At 41.7% G+C, this 14,988-nt stretch overlaps 1 pseudogene; it reads right to left on the bottom strand.

Annotated features, from left to right (window-relative positions):
* LOC147105528 (tyrosine-protein phosphatase non-receptor type substrate 1-like) overlaps positions 1-14,767 on the bottom strand; it is a 535,426-nt pseudogene extending 520,659 nt beyond the window's left edge.
* Positions 14,768-14,988: the final 221 nt, after the last annotated feature.

Here is a 14,988-nt window from a genome sequence, read left to right as displayed (position 1 = left end):
AGCTCTTGCATGTCTCTGTGGTTTCCCTTCAGATTTCCTCCTCTACCTCCCTCTCACGATTTGGAGGCCTGTAGAATACCCCCAATAATGTGATCATACCCTTTTTGCCCCTCAACTCTGACCAAATGGATTCTCTCCATGTCCCTTCAAGGGCGTCCTTCCTTTCCAACACTACAATGTGTTCCTTTATCAGCACTGCCACCCCACCTCCCTTTATTCATTCTCTATCTTTTCTGAACACCATGTACCCTTGAATATTAAGTGCCCAGTCCTCACCATTTTTAAGCCACGTTTCCGGTATTGCCACAACATCATATTGCCACATGGCTAATTGTGCTTGTAGCTCACCAAACGTATTCACCACATTTTGTGCTTTTATGTACATGCATTCTAAACACATTTTTGAATTTTTCGTTGTCTTTCTTGGTCTGCTCCTTTATAATATAGTGCTATTTCCACCTCCAGCACTACTTTCCCCTCCAGTACCATCCAACACACTCACTCTTCCATGCACCTCATTCCTCCCCTCCACTCCTACATGGTGGTGCCCACCCCCCTGCCAAGCTAATTTAAACCCTCCCCAACACCACCAGCAAACCTCCCCGTGAGAATATTGGACTTGGATCTGTTGAGGTGTCACCCATCTCGCTTTTACAGGTCCCACCTTCTCCTGAAATGATTCCAATGCCTCGGGAATTTAAAGCCCTCCCTCCTGCACCATCTCTCCCACCACGCATTCATCTGTTCTATCTTCCTATTCATTTATTCACTAGCACGTGGCACCCGGAGTAATCCAGAGATTACTACCTTTGAGGTCCTTTTTAATCTCTTTCCTAGCTCCCTATACTCTGCCTGCAGGACCTCATCCCTCTCTCTGCCTATGTCGTTGGTACCAATATGGACAACGACCTCTGGCTGCTCACCCTCCTCCCTCAGAGTGTCCTGCAGCCGTTCAGTGACATCGTTGACCCGGGCACCAGGGAGGCAACATAACACTCTGGAATCACGTCTGCATCCACAGAAATGCCTATCTGTTCTGCTAACCAATGAATCCCCTATCACCATTGCTCTTCCACTCTTCTTCCTCCGCCCCACTGTGCAGCTGAGCCACCCATGGTGCCGTGGCCTTGGCTCTGGCTGCTCTCCCCAGAGGAGCCATCACCCCCATCAGTTTCCAGAACTTTGAACCGGTTAGTGAGCGAGATGCACTCTAGGATTCCTGCCTTACCTGCCTGGACCTCCTTCTCTGTCTGGTGATCACCCATTCCATCTCTGCCTGCACAATCCGAGGCTTCAGGGTGACCACTTCTAGAAACATGCTTTCCAAGTATTTCTTAGCCTTGCGGATGCACTTTCGTGACTCCAGCTGCCACTCAAGCTCGAAAACCCAGAGCTCCAGTTGCTGCAGTTGGCGACACTTCCTGCACATGTAGTCGTCCAGGCCACAAGAAGTGTCCAAGATATCCCACATGGCACAGAATGTGCAAATCACGGGACTGAGCTGCCCTGCCATGCCTCTATTTAACAGTCTATGGAGGTAATTTAGCAGAAATAAACTTAACAAGAAACACTTAACAGCTACCCACCAATCAGCACCTCCCTCTATTAGATATGCTATGAACTATTTAGCAGAATTATACTGAAAACAGAACAACAAAAAAACAAATACTTACCTTATACTCATCTCTCAGCTCTCTTGTGTCAGGGACACCTTTGCATTCTGATGTCACTCTTTCGTTGTGTCGCTTCCCGACTGTCTCGCTCGCTCAGGCTCCAGGTCTCTATTCCTCGCTGCCTTTATCCCCGTCTCTGACTCCGTTCCTCCCACAGCTCCGCTCGCACAGACTCCCAGGTCTCTGCTACGCGTTACCTTTATCCCCGGCCTCCGACTCCGTTCCTCCCGCAGGTCCGCTCGCTCAGACTGGAAACTATGAAAGAATACAAAGGCAAATTACAAGGGGCCGTCTAAATGACTGAGAATGGAAAGTTATTGCTAGAGAAGCACGGACTTATTTCACTGGAGCAGAAAAGGTTGGAGTGACCTGATAAAGGTTTTCAAGATTAGGAGGCGTTATGATAAGCAAACAGTGATAGAATATTTCCAGTGACCAGTAGACGGTGACATGTGAACATTATTTTAACAGATTCGCAAAAATGAAGAGGTAAAATACTCTTTGAACAGAGGCTGGTTAGAATATGAGCAGTGGACATTCTCTGCCACAAAACATTGTTGAATCACTGCCCAGGAATTCTTTTAGAAGTGAATTAGATGCTAGAAAAAGAGGAATATTAAAGGTATTAGAAAACTAAAAGGAAAATGGAACTAACTAAGTATTTCATATGGGGAGCACAAAAAGTACAGATTTTTAGAGCTGCGTGATCTGAATCTGTGCTGTAACATTCTAGGATTCTAAAATGCTTGTTAATGCCCACAGACACCCACGCAGTACAGTTAGGCCGAGCAAGAGGCAATGACCTGGGCGAGAGATAAATCACAAAAACCATAATGAATATCTTTAAATTTGGAGCTAAAGGTTAAGTCACTGAAACGGCTGGACTGCCTTTCTTCCAGTAACTAGCCGTAAATGCCCTTCCTATCCCTATAACTGAAGTGATCTACTTCCTCAATACTCACAGTTTAATCGTGGAAACGGCTCGTTAACGTTCAGCTGATGAGGCAGCCACGCTACAATAAAGAAGTGGTTGTAGTTCTATTCTCTTTCTTGAGGCTTGTTAATTCTGAACCTCTAGTTCCGGGTCAAACCTCACAACCTACTAATATCGACATTATCCACGTCTTTGAAATTTTAAATCCTGCATCAGCGTTAATTCGGACCTTCCCCCAATAAAAATGCATTAAGCTCTGTAGGGATTTTCTCACAACTTCAGTACTATATCCCGGATTCATAACTGTTGCTCGTCTGAGAACTCTCTAGAAGCACTATCCTTTTGAAGACAAAATCTAATTAGAATAATCGAGGCTATTCCTTTGGTAGCAACTTGAAATTGTCTGGCGCATCGCTTCAAATAGGAATGGATAGTCATACAGAATTTAAAGAAAGGCATCTCATGCTCCATCACCTGCACGCTGTGTTCAGAGGGTTTATGGGCGGGTCTGTACGAAAGGCTGATATTTAAAGATATTTAGTAGACGAGAATCATATATTAATAACTTCAAGTATAGCCATTGACCAAATAATATTACCCATAATTACTCCTGGGTAACTAGAAAACTTGTTCAAAATGCAGTTTTGACTAAGTTTTGATAACAAACAGCCACAGACTGCGAGTGAAAGTTAAATCATTAAATAACATATTATAATGCTGTATAGAACTTAGAATTCTCTTAACAAAACTATAAACAAGATAACACTGAACATGGCAATGTTGGTGAAAAAATACTGGAAAGGCGGGATGCTACCTTAGTCTGTGTGACAATGGTATTTTGGCCATTAGAACCAATTAAAAAAGGTGATTTTGTTAAAAACCATATATGGACACTGGCCAAAACAACTTTTGATAAGGAAAGGGTTAGAACTTCGATACCCAAAGAATAACTTTACACAGGCGTACTGCGAGTACAAAGGAACAGACTTAAGACGACATCATCTGTGTCCGAGAGGTTCCAGAGACCTAGGGCTGCGAGCTACTCGTTAAATCTATCGCCTAATATTAAGTATATTACGCTGTATGTTTAATAAATCTTGATCTATTGCTCAAACACACTGGCTGCTGCCGATTGGTGTCTTGTCCAAGAACTCAGAGATCTATAAGATCTTACAGGTCCAAATCAAGAGAATCGCCTGCACCTGAAGTCAGGACGCAGTAACGCAACAAACAAATCAAAACACACAAAGAAAATCACGAATGGTTGATTGATAAGATAAGAGAGATCTAATAATCTTTATTCTTATTGAATTGATGTATGAGGGTAACTCGATACAACAAAATAATTAGCGTATCATTGCAGATATTTTTCATCTATTACGTACTACAGATTGATCAAAAATGTACAAGCAAGGTTCATTTTATTGCAAGTACTCAAATGAAAATTCCTCTAATATTTAAGCAATAACAAACAATTACATCTACATTCTATGATATAATACTGGAATAAGTGACTGTTTTCATTTGTTATTTTTGGATTTCCTCGATTTTTTGGAGCCTGACAATTCTAGCGTCGCGTAGGTCCTTTGTTTATTCGGTAACTCCGTGTTTGGAAAGACTGTTTATGGGCCGGTTTGCCAGTTTCTTGGCTGTTGCTCAAAGTAGTCATCGGAATAATACACAAACTGCCTGAGCTACAATACACGACTAGAGTCAGCCAACCTTATATTCTCCATTATCGCATGAATGTTGGTGCTACTGCGGTGATCTGTGTCTGTCTCATCCGCTTCTCAGTCCCGTCTGAGGGCACGTGGCCCTCTCCTGGTCAAGCTTAAGCCTTGGAGTTTACAAGGTGCTGTTCAAATCTATTGCAGCATATTAGCGATTTGAGCCTTTGCTTCCTATGTGGGCCAGAAACAAAATATGATGTTATGGGTCTGTTTCACTGCTTTCACCAGTTCACGTACTGCTGGTGAAACATTGAACAGAATGACCTGGGCTAGAGATAAAGCAGAAAAACCATAATGAATATCTTTAAATAAGTACGGATGTAAAGGCCGATAATTACTGTAACTAATATTTAAACGTGTCAATGTTCTCTCTACAACACAGTTACAGACACCTTTAAATGTGCAGCAGTTCTAGAACACGAATTCATTAAGCATTTCCCCCTCCAAAAAAACATATTATTGATTCTAAAAACAATTATTACCGAGGTACAGTTTCAGCGAAACTGACAGTTTTCTTTTGTGCTTTTCAGCCATTTATTACAGTACGCATCGGGAGCGGGGGAAAAATTGGTCTTCGGCGGTAGCGCGAAACGGGGGATAGCGAATCGGCAACCCGTTTCACACCGTGCCCGATTTTGTTTTCGGAAGGCCAATTTCATCCCCGAGCTCCCGGTGTTAAATATTTTTCTAAACGATTTGAATGACCCATTACGCGGGAGAAATACTTTTAGAAAATAGGCAAACTGTTCTGACATGATGATGATAAAATCTCTCCATTACAGCAATCATCATTCTTCATATTTCAACCCTTTGCGGAGATGCATGAATGAACGTTTCGGCTCTTCAATGCGTAGCGGTCCCTTTACACCTTTTTCACCTGTGAATTAATGACGTTTAATCAGAAAGAATGATTGAAGTATTTACTGAGTTTCAATATCAGCGTTTTCAAAGACATTTCTAGAGAAGGTGCAAAGTCGAACATGATTCTCAATTTCAGATTTTGCCGACAGTGTTTGAAATCCCAGCCCCTGTAGCGAGCAGCAATGGTCTTCTGCCATTTCGGGCCGGAGGCTCACCGCTTCACTCTAACTAATTGCGGAATCCCAATGGACTGGTTGGGAAAGTGATTGTGCGTCAGAGCAAATTTCATTTACCACTTGCCTTAAAGTGGAAATTTCTGTTGCATATATATAAATAATCAGATCCATTTTTAATTTGATTGTTGGAGTATTTCTGCGCTTTGAGGTGTAGAATTTATTACTGTCTTTGACAATCAGTGGACCCTGAAAACAGAAAACACTGACTTCAAGTTTAAGTCTTAATAGTAGAATTCTCCTTACTCTGTTAGTCGTAGATTCTCACTCCCCCTCTCCCGTCAGCTCTCTGAAGTGTTGTACTAAAATCAAAAGCTTACATCAGATCTTACCTTTATTAATCTGAAATTGGCAGTGCGTCCAAATGATGATCAGGAGAACTAGAAACGCCAATCCACCCACCGCATATCTAAAATACGAGTAGTAAGGGGGCATACCGACATTATCTGCAAGATTAATAGGAGCATATATATTAAGTTGTATATTATGGTGGGTGTTTTGTAAACAGAGGCCTAAGCAGAGTTTATTGGTTAAACAATGATGTTTTCAGTAAGTCCGCAGTATAGAACGGAAAATGACGTTTAAATTAATAATTTTTTACATAAAATATCATAGCGAACTTCATCATCGAATGCATGAGACGCAGCTGCAATAATATGCGAAGGGGTCCCGAATTTAAGGCTTTCGAACACTGTCGCAGCGGAGGTACAATACGAGAGGGACAAGTTTCCCTTTGACGGTGAAAATTGTTTCGCCGTTGCCAGCATAAATGCCGAATTGCAGAAATCGGTTAAACTCCTAAATCACACTGCATGTATTAAAGTAAGATCAACGCGCATTGGTTTATTAATTATTGTCTGTTGAGGCAAACAGTTGTTATTAAAACCATGTAAGCGGCTGTACTGCAGCCATGCCGTTAGCACAGTTTAAACGAAATGTATGAAACAGGTCCAACCTGCAATGCCATGGAGGGGTAAGGGGTACGTGTTGGCCAGTGGGTTAATTTCAGAACTCTTTACGAGGGTTCGCCGGAAGGGAGATCATGATCGGGAACTGCATTGGGAGAAGCCCGGGCGCAGGCAGCATCAATGCAGCTCCTGATAACAGACTTGATGCAGATAATGTAAACTAATAAAACCATTTTAACATGGAAAGAAACAAAAAATGATTACTAACGGGCAGAATGTGAAATATAATGGAGCAATAAAGATAAAGATCTTGGTGGTATTTAGCTGAAGTATCCGAAAGTGGGGTCAGGATCGGGAACTGCATTGGGAGAAATCTCAGAGCAAACAACATGACTGTAGCTCTTGGTAACAGTCTTGCAAGGAGAGCAGACAATGGTAAAGAATAAAACAATATTAACATGGAAACAGACGAAACTGGAAATTATCATTAATAATAAGTAGGTGAGGAAATATAATCGGACAAAATATATATTGCTGCGTATGTTTCCTTTCCAAGGGGTTGGAGTATAAGAGTAAGAAAGTCTTGCTGCAATTATCTAGGGCTTTGGTAAGACAGCACCTGGGGTACTGTTTACCGTTTTGGCCTCCTTAACTAAGGAATTATATACTTCCCTTAGAGGGAGCACAACGAATGTTCATTAGTTTGATTCCTGTAATGAGAGGGTTGTCCTATGAAGAGCGATTGAATAGAATGGGCCTATATTCTCTGGAGTTTAGAAAAATGAAAGGTGATATCATTGAAATGTATAACATTCTTAAGAGGGCTTGACAGGGTAGATGCTGAGAGGATGTTTCCCTCGGTTCGAGAATCTAGAACTAGTCGTCATAATCTCTGGATAAGGGGTCGGCCATATAGGACTGAGATGAGGAGAAATTTCTTCATTCAGATTGTTTTGAATCTTCGGACTTCTCTACCCCACTGGGCTGTGGATGCTCAGTCGATGAAAATATTCAAGACTATGATCGATAGATTTTTGGGCACTAAGGGAATCAAGGGTTATGGGGATAGGACGGGAAAGTGGAGTTGAGTTAGGTCAGCCATGAAGTGATTGAATGGTGCAGCAGGTTCGATGGGCCATATGGGCTACTGCTGTTCCTATTTATTATGTTAATATGTTCTTATATTATTATACATCAATTAGAGGAATTTGAAAACAAATAAAGTTTGACTGAGAATATATGTGTGGCGGGCGATCTAACCCATTTTACAGCACATCGGGTTGTTCTGGTCGACGTGGAACAAACGACATAGGTAGGACCAGGGAGGAGGTCGTGCTGAAGTCAGGAGCTAAATTAAAAAGCAGGACCTCGAGGGTAACAATCGTTGGATTATTACCCGAGCCACGTGCAAATTGGCAGAGAAGCAGTCAGATCAGAGGAATTAACACGTGGCTAAAGGGCTGGTGTGGGAAAGAGTGTTCCTTTTCATGGGACACTAGCAGCAGTACTGGGACAGGAAGGAGCTGAACCAATGGGACGGGCGCCAGCTAAACCGGGATGGGACCTGTGTCCTATCAGAAAGGGTAAATAGGGAGGTGGCAAAGGCTTTAAATTAGTAAGATGGGGGCAGGGATCCACAAGAAATGAAACTAGATTAAATATAAACAAAACAGGAAATGAGAGCATAGGAAAGAATAAAGTAAGGGAGTACTTTGATGGCCAGCGAATAAATAGAGTTATAGAACAGGAGTGTAAAAAGATGGTTAAAATGAAAGTGAAAGTAAATGCTATTAAAAATGTCTGTACAGCACACAGTGTCCGTAATAAAACAGGGGAGCCGGATGCAATCATGCATTGTGAGGAGCCAGACCTAGTAGGGATTACTGAGACAAGGCTACAGACAAATTAGGGCTGGGAATTAAACATTGCAGCTTATAACATATTTAGAATAGTTAGAGAGGGAAAAAGGGGAGGTGGTGTATCTGTACTTATTAGGGATAACATAATGGCAGTAGAAAAAATTGACGCAGCTATCAGCATGACAGAAATAGAATGCATGTGGATGGAGATGAAAAATAAGAATGGTAAATCACACTAATCGGGGTAGTCAACAGGCCACCTAACAGTGAAAGGGATGTGGAGGATGAACTATGCAAACAAATTAGGAAAATTAGTAAAAAGTATAGAATAATTATCATGGGGGATTTCAACTACCCAGATATTAATTGGACAGAAGAGGTAGGTAAAGGGGATAAGGGAATGGAGTTTCTACAATGTGTACAGGACTCCTTTCTAACCCAATATTTAGAAAGCCCAAGAAGGGAGGATTTGCTATTGGATCTAGTAAAGGGGAATGAACCAGGGCAGATAAGAGAAATAAAAGTAGGGCAACATCTATGCAATATTGACCATGATATAATACTCTTTAAAATAATAATTGAGAAGGACCATGGTAATAGAGTAGAGAAAAGCTGATGTTGAGGGACTGAAAATAGAAATTGGGAAAATAAAACGGGCAATGATATTGGCAAACAATGAAATAAAACAGCAATGGGAATCATTTAAAACTGTGTTCAACAGAGTCCAGGAAAAATATATCCTGTTAAAAAACAAGAACAAACTAACCACTAATGAGATGCCATGGATGAATAAAGATATAATGGAAAATTGAGCGTAAGGAAAGAGGCATACATTAAGTGCATGGACAGCAGAGGAGAGCGTGATAAGGGAAAATACGAAGAGGTTAGGAGAGAAGTCAAAAAAAGGATAGTCAAAGAGGAACTATGAAACAAAATTTTCAAGGAACATTAAAAAAAAAGGAGGTCGGGATGGGAATAGGGCCATTAAGGGATGGAAAGGATAATACCACAGGCAGTGATAGAGGGATGGCAAAAATCTTAAATAATTAATTTGCCTCTGTATTTAACAGGGAGATAGAACTGGTGGACATAAAAATATAAGAACATAAGAAATAGGAGCAGGGGAAGGCCATTCACCCTTCAAGCCTGCTCTGCCATTCAATGAGATCATGGCTGATGTTCTGAATCAGTTCCATTCACCGGCCCAATTGCCATATCCTTTGATGCCTTTACTAGTCAGAAATCTGTCGACTTCTGTTTCGAATATACTCAATGACTGAGCATCCACAGCCCTCTGGGGTAGAGAATTCCAAAGATTCACCACCCTCTGTGTGAAGACATTTCTCATCTCAGTCCTGAATGGCCTACCCTTTATCTTGAGGCTGTGGCCCATGGTTCTATACTCCACAGCCAAGGGAAACATTCTCCCAGCATCCATGACATTGGATCACAAGATTAGTAATTAAATAGCTGCATTTAAAATAACAAGAGGAGATATATTAAATAAGCTGATCAAATTCAAAGAGGAAAAAATCCCTGGTCCAGATGGATTACATCTGTGCATTTTAAAAGAATCCAGGGAAGAGATAACAAAATTCTATAGACTCTGGAACAGTTCCCATGGATTGGAGGGTAGCTAATGTAACCTCACTATTTAAAAAACGTGGTAGAGAAAAAACGGGGAATTTTCGGCCGTTAAGCCAGACATCGGTAGTGGTGAAAATGCTAGAGTCCATTAGAAAAGATGTAATAGCAGAGCACTTGGTAAACAGTGACAGGGTTGGACAAAGTCAACATGGATTTACAAAAGGTAAATCATTTTTGACTAATCTACCGGAATTTTTTGAGGATGTAACTGGTAGAATAGATAAGGGAGAACCGGTGGATGTGGTGTATTTGGACTTTCAGAAGGCTTTCGATAAGGTCCCGCATAAGAGACTAGCGTGCAAAGTTAAAGCATATGGGACTGGGGGTATGGTACTGACTTGGATAGAAAACTGGTTGGCAGTCAGGAAGCAAAGAGTTGGAATAAATGGGTCGTTTTCCAAGTGGAAGGCAGTGACTAGTGGGGTACCACAGGAATGGGTGCTAGGACCCCAGTTATTCAGAATATATATTCATGATCTAGACGAGGGAACTACATCTAATATCTCCAAGTTTGCAGATGACACAAAGCTGGGTGGGTGTGTGCGATGTGAGGAGGATGCCGAGCGACTCCAGTATGAGTTGGACAGTTTGGGGGATTGGGCAGATGCATGGCAGATGCAGTATAATGTGGATAAATGCGAGGTTATCCACTTTTGTGCAAAAACAGGAAGGCAGATTATTATCTGAATGGCAATAGATTAGGAAAAGGGGAAGTGCAACGAGACCTGGGTGTCCTTGTGCACCAGTTGCTGAAGGTAAGCATGCAGGTGCAGCAGACGGTTAAGAAGGCAAATGGTATGCTGTCCTTCATAGCGAGAGGATTCGAGTACAGGAGCAAGGATGTCTTGCTGCAGTTGTACAGGGCCTTGGTGAGACCACACCTTGAGTATTGTGTGCAGTTTTGTCGCCTTATCTGAGGAAGGATGTTCTTGCCATGGAGGGAGTGCAGTGAAGATTCACCAGACTGATATCTGGGATGGCAGGAATAATGTATGAAGAGAGATTGGGACGATTAGGCTTATATTCGCTAGAGTTTAGAAGAATGAGAGGGGATCTCATTCAAACTTATAAAATTCTAACAGGACTAGACAGATTAGATGCAGGAAGGCTGTTCCCGATGGCAGGAGAGTCTAGAATCAGCGGTCCCAGTCTAAGGATAAGGGGTAAGCCATTTAGGACTGAGATGAGTAGGAATTTCTTCACCCAGAGAGTGGTGAACCTATGGAATTCTGTACCACAGAAGAGAGTTGAGGCTGATTCATTAAATATATTCAAGAAGGAGTTTGATATATTTCTTAAGGCTAAGGGGATCAAGGGGTATGGGGAGAAGGCAGGGACAGGGTACTGAATTTGGATGATCAGCCATGATTGCATTGAATGGTGGAGCTGGCCCGTGGGGCCGAATGGCCTACTCCTGCTCCTATCATCTATGTTTCTATGTAAAGGCATTACTACACATATTTAATAATCCATTAGAAAAAGATGTAGTGCCAGAGGACTGGCAGATAGCTAACATAAAGCAATATTTATGAAGGGAGATAGAACATGTCCAGGAACTATGGATCAGTCAGCTTAAATACGACAGTAGGAAAAATAAAGGAATCGCTACTAAAGGAGAAAATAGAAGAACATCTAGCAGCCAAAAATATAACAATGAATAGTCAGCATGAATTTCAAAAGGGAAAGTCTTGTTTGAACAACCTCCTTGAATTTTTTGAAGAGTTAACAGAGAGAATAGACAAGGGTAATGCAATATAATTAATTTATCTAGATTTTCAATAGGCCTTCTATAAGGTATCACGTAATAGACTAATGAATAAGGTCAGAGAATGCGGAGCCAGGGGACAACTAGCAGAATGGACAGCGAACTGGCTTCAAGACAAAAAGCAGAGAGTAGAGGTAAAGGGTAGCTATTCACAGTGGCAGAAGGTGGGTACTGGTGTTCCACAGGGATCAGCATTGGGACCACTGTTGTTCACAATATATATGAACAATTTAGACTTTGGAATCAAAAACACAATTTCTAAATTTGCGGATGACACAAATTGGGTTGATAGTTAATACTTAGGAGGACTGCAACAAATTATAGGAAGACCTTAATAATCTTGCAGAATGGACATATAATTGGCAAATGAAATTCAGCACGGAGAAATGTGAGGGATTACATTTTGGTTGGAAGAATAGGGAGGTCACTTATTACTTAGAACGTGCGAGTCTGGGTGGGGTAGAGGAACAAAGGGATCTCGGAGTACAAATACACAAATCAATTAAAGTAGTGACACAGGTTAACAAGGCCATAACAAATAAAGCAGGCACTAGGATTTATTTCTAGAGGTACAGAATTGAAAAGTAGGGAAGTTATGATAAACCAGTATCGAACCTTGGTTAAACCATACTTGGAGTACTGCGCACAATTCTGGTCACCATATTATAAAAAGGCTATAGAGACACTGGAGAGGGAGCAGAGAAGATTTACAAGGGGATACCAGAAATGCGACGGTATGCCTATCAGGAAAGAATGAACCGGCTGGGTCTCTTTTCATCTGGAAAAATAAGGCTGAGGGGTGAACTAATTGAGGTCTTTAAAATTATGAAAGGTTTTGATAGAGTAGATAGAGAGAGAATGTTTCCATGTGGTGAGAACGCGGAACTCGCTACCACAGGGATTAGTTAAGGCAAATAGTATAGATGCATTTAAGGAGAGGCTAGATAAACATATGAGGGAGTAGGGAATAGAGGGTTATGCTGACGGTGTAAGTTGCGGAAAGACGGGAGGAGGCTCGAGTGGAGCATAAACGCCGGAATGGACTGTTTGGGCCCAATGGCCTGTTTCTGTGCTGTATATCCTATGTACTCCTATGTAATGATATTATACATTAAAACATGAATTTAATACTTTCGTTGATATCTCCCACGGGGTTTCTGTGGACTAACTTCATGATTGTTAGCATGTACAAACTCTACGATTTTTCTCTTTACGAATTTAACAGAAGCTGTTTTTGTACTGTAGGCTTCATACCTTGGTTAGATTTAGAAACAACATAGGTGACAGCAGCTGAAGTCTCGAGAGAGACATGAGAAACCAAACAGGTATAATTGGCCTTTCTCGGGACAGACTGCATCTCAGTCAAAGAGCTGCAAACTTCATACAGTCCCTCCGTGTTCTGCACTTTCCTGGTATCTATTCCTGATGCAGTTTCGACGCCATTTTTATACCAAGTGAGGGTGAAATTCTCCGGATAAAACGCAGCCGTTTCACACACAAGAGTCAGAGACGCAGGTGAATTCCCTTCAGTTGTCCTGGAGACAATCTTCAGTGGGGTTGGGGCCGCTGCAGAGCAGAGAATGAACAAAGTCGGTTTACTGAGCACCATTGCGAGAAATTAAATATGATTCTGATTTGCCTTCGGTGCATTATATTATCATAGCACCATTACAAAGCACAGCCTCTTGTCATGTTAATGCTATGCATGCCATCTACACACACCCTATCCATATCTCTCGTAGACTCCGGCATCTGTTCAAATTTACTTGCGCCATCCACTCCAAGACTTTGAGTCACTCAGCAGTTACTCAGACATCGCAACGGTTGCTAATCGATGTTTGCGTTTCATAGTCCCCAAGTATTAAATAATTAAACCCTGGGGGTAAGTAAGCGCCCCGAGACCCTCCGTGTTTTTTATTCATAGATTGACATTGAGGTGTAATTTGCATTTTGTAGATGATAAAACGAGGGCTTGGTAGATTTCGGACAGATCTCACAGCCGAAGCCGGACATTTTCTGAAATAAATTATGCTGAGTTGAAGCTCAGGAGGTTTCGGTGCCACAGTTTCTCGTTATTGTTTTATTTATTGGAGGTTAGTAAGGTGACAACGCTGTGTGTTCCAAGCTTCAGTTTGTTGAGTGAATCCATTGATGAACAGTTAGTTTCACGCTGGCTTTCTAATCCCTGACGCTAACATTATGTGAGAATTAATTTCAGGAACGTTAAACCGCAAAGACAGCGATGGGGGCAGACAGAAATGAGCCAAGATGTAGATGTTGGGTGAGACGCATTAGCAAGAACGATTTTCAGTCAGTTATATGCTTGGAACTTGTTCCGAGCTTCCGCTATTAGACATCAGGTGTATAAATTGTTGAATTATAGTCTAATTGGTTAATATTGATACATTTTGCAATACTCTGCCTGTGACATTGAATGTCTATTTAGCAGTTCGACACAGAGAACACGAACATACAAGTTAACTTACCTAGAAATGTATTGATAGGAATGTGTATACTGCCAAAGGCGGTGCAATAAAGCATTCACAAAACATCCCAATTTGTTATGCTCGATATATTTTCGACAGTGCCGCTCTCGTGTGTTTCACACTTACCATGCACAATTAGATGTGATCCGGTTCCATTTCCTCGAATTATTCCCCGATGGAACACTGCACAGTGGTAGACTCCAGAGTCTCGGAAACTTGCGCCCAGCAACTGAAAGAACCCGCTCGCTTTACTTTTCAGACCAAATCGTTTTCTGTTATCGGCGCTTGTGCGCAGGTATTCATTCTCACCCTGTTTCCACCAATACACTCTTACCCAGGAATTGTCCTGCGAGATGGAGAATATGCAGTAGAAGGTGATGATCCCCCCTCTGGATACAGTCGCTTGTTTGGGGGCTTGAGTCACACTGAACGAAATCTGGTCCGCTGCTGTCAGAAAATATAGTCAAGTACAGGTTAATTGTATTAGACAAGTCATGGAGTTGGAAGAGAGAGAAATGATCTAAATAGAGGGAGCACGTTTCACTAAATTAGTGTGAAAGCTACCTTGGAATCATTTTATAAATTAAAGGAGCTGCGACAATGAATAAAGAGATACCTGTGTAAATAATCCCCCAGAGAGTCAGGCACAGGAAAAACAAAGTCGCCGACATTCTGAGCAACAGATTCAACTGATGACTCTCTGCAGTAACTGCGAGTTTGCAACTGTTAAGAATGGTTTGCGGTTACTTTTCAATAAGATACGTCGCAATGACGTTTAACATCATGTAATTGTGGGTTCAGAAATTCGGCTTCGTTTGTGAAGTAGGATTTTTTAACTTCTGCACTTAAATCGACTGCTGGAATCACATGTGTGACAGACAGCAAAGAGTAA

Source organism: Somniosus microcephalus, chromosome 17 (assembly GCF_052327205.1).
Source record: "Somniosus microcephalus isolate GS21.2 chromosome 17, FLI_Smic_1.0, whole genome shotgun sequence".
Taxonomy (NCBI): Eukaryota; Metazoa; Chordata; class Chondrichthyes; order Squaliformes; family Somniosidae; genus Somniosus; species Somniosus microcephalus.
This window is presented reverse-complemented; position numbering and strand designations above follow the sequence as displayed.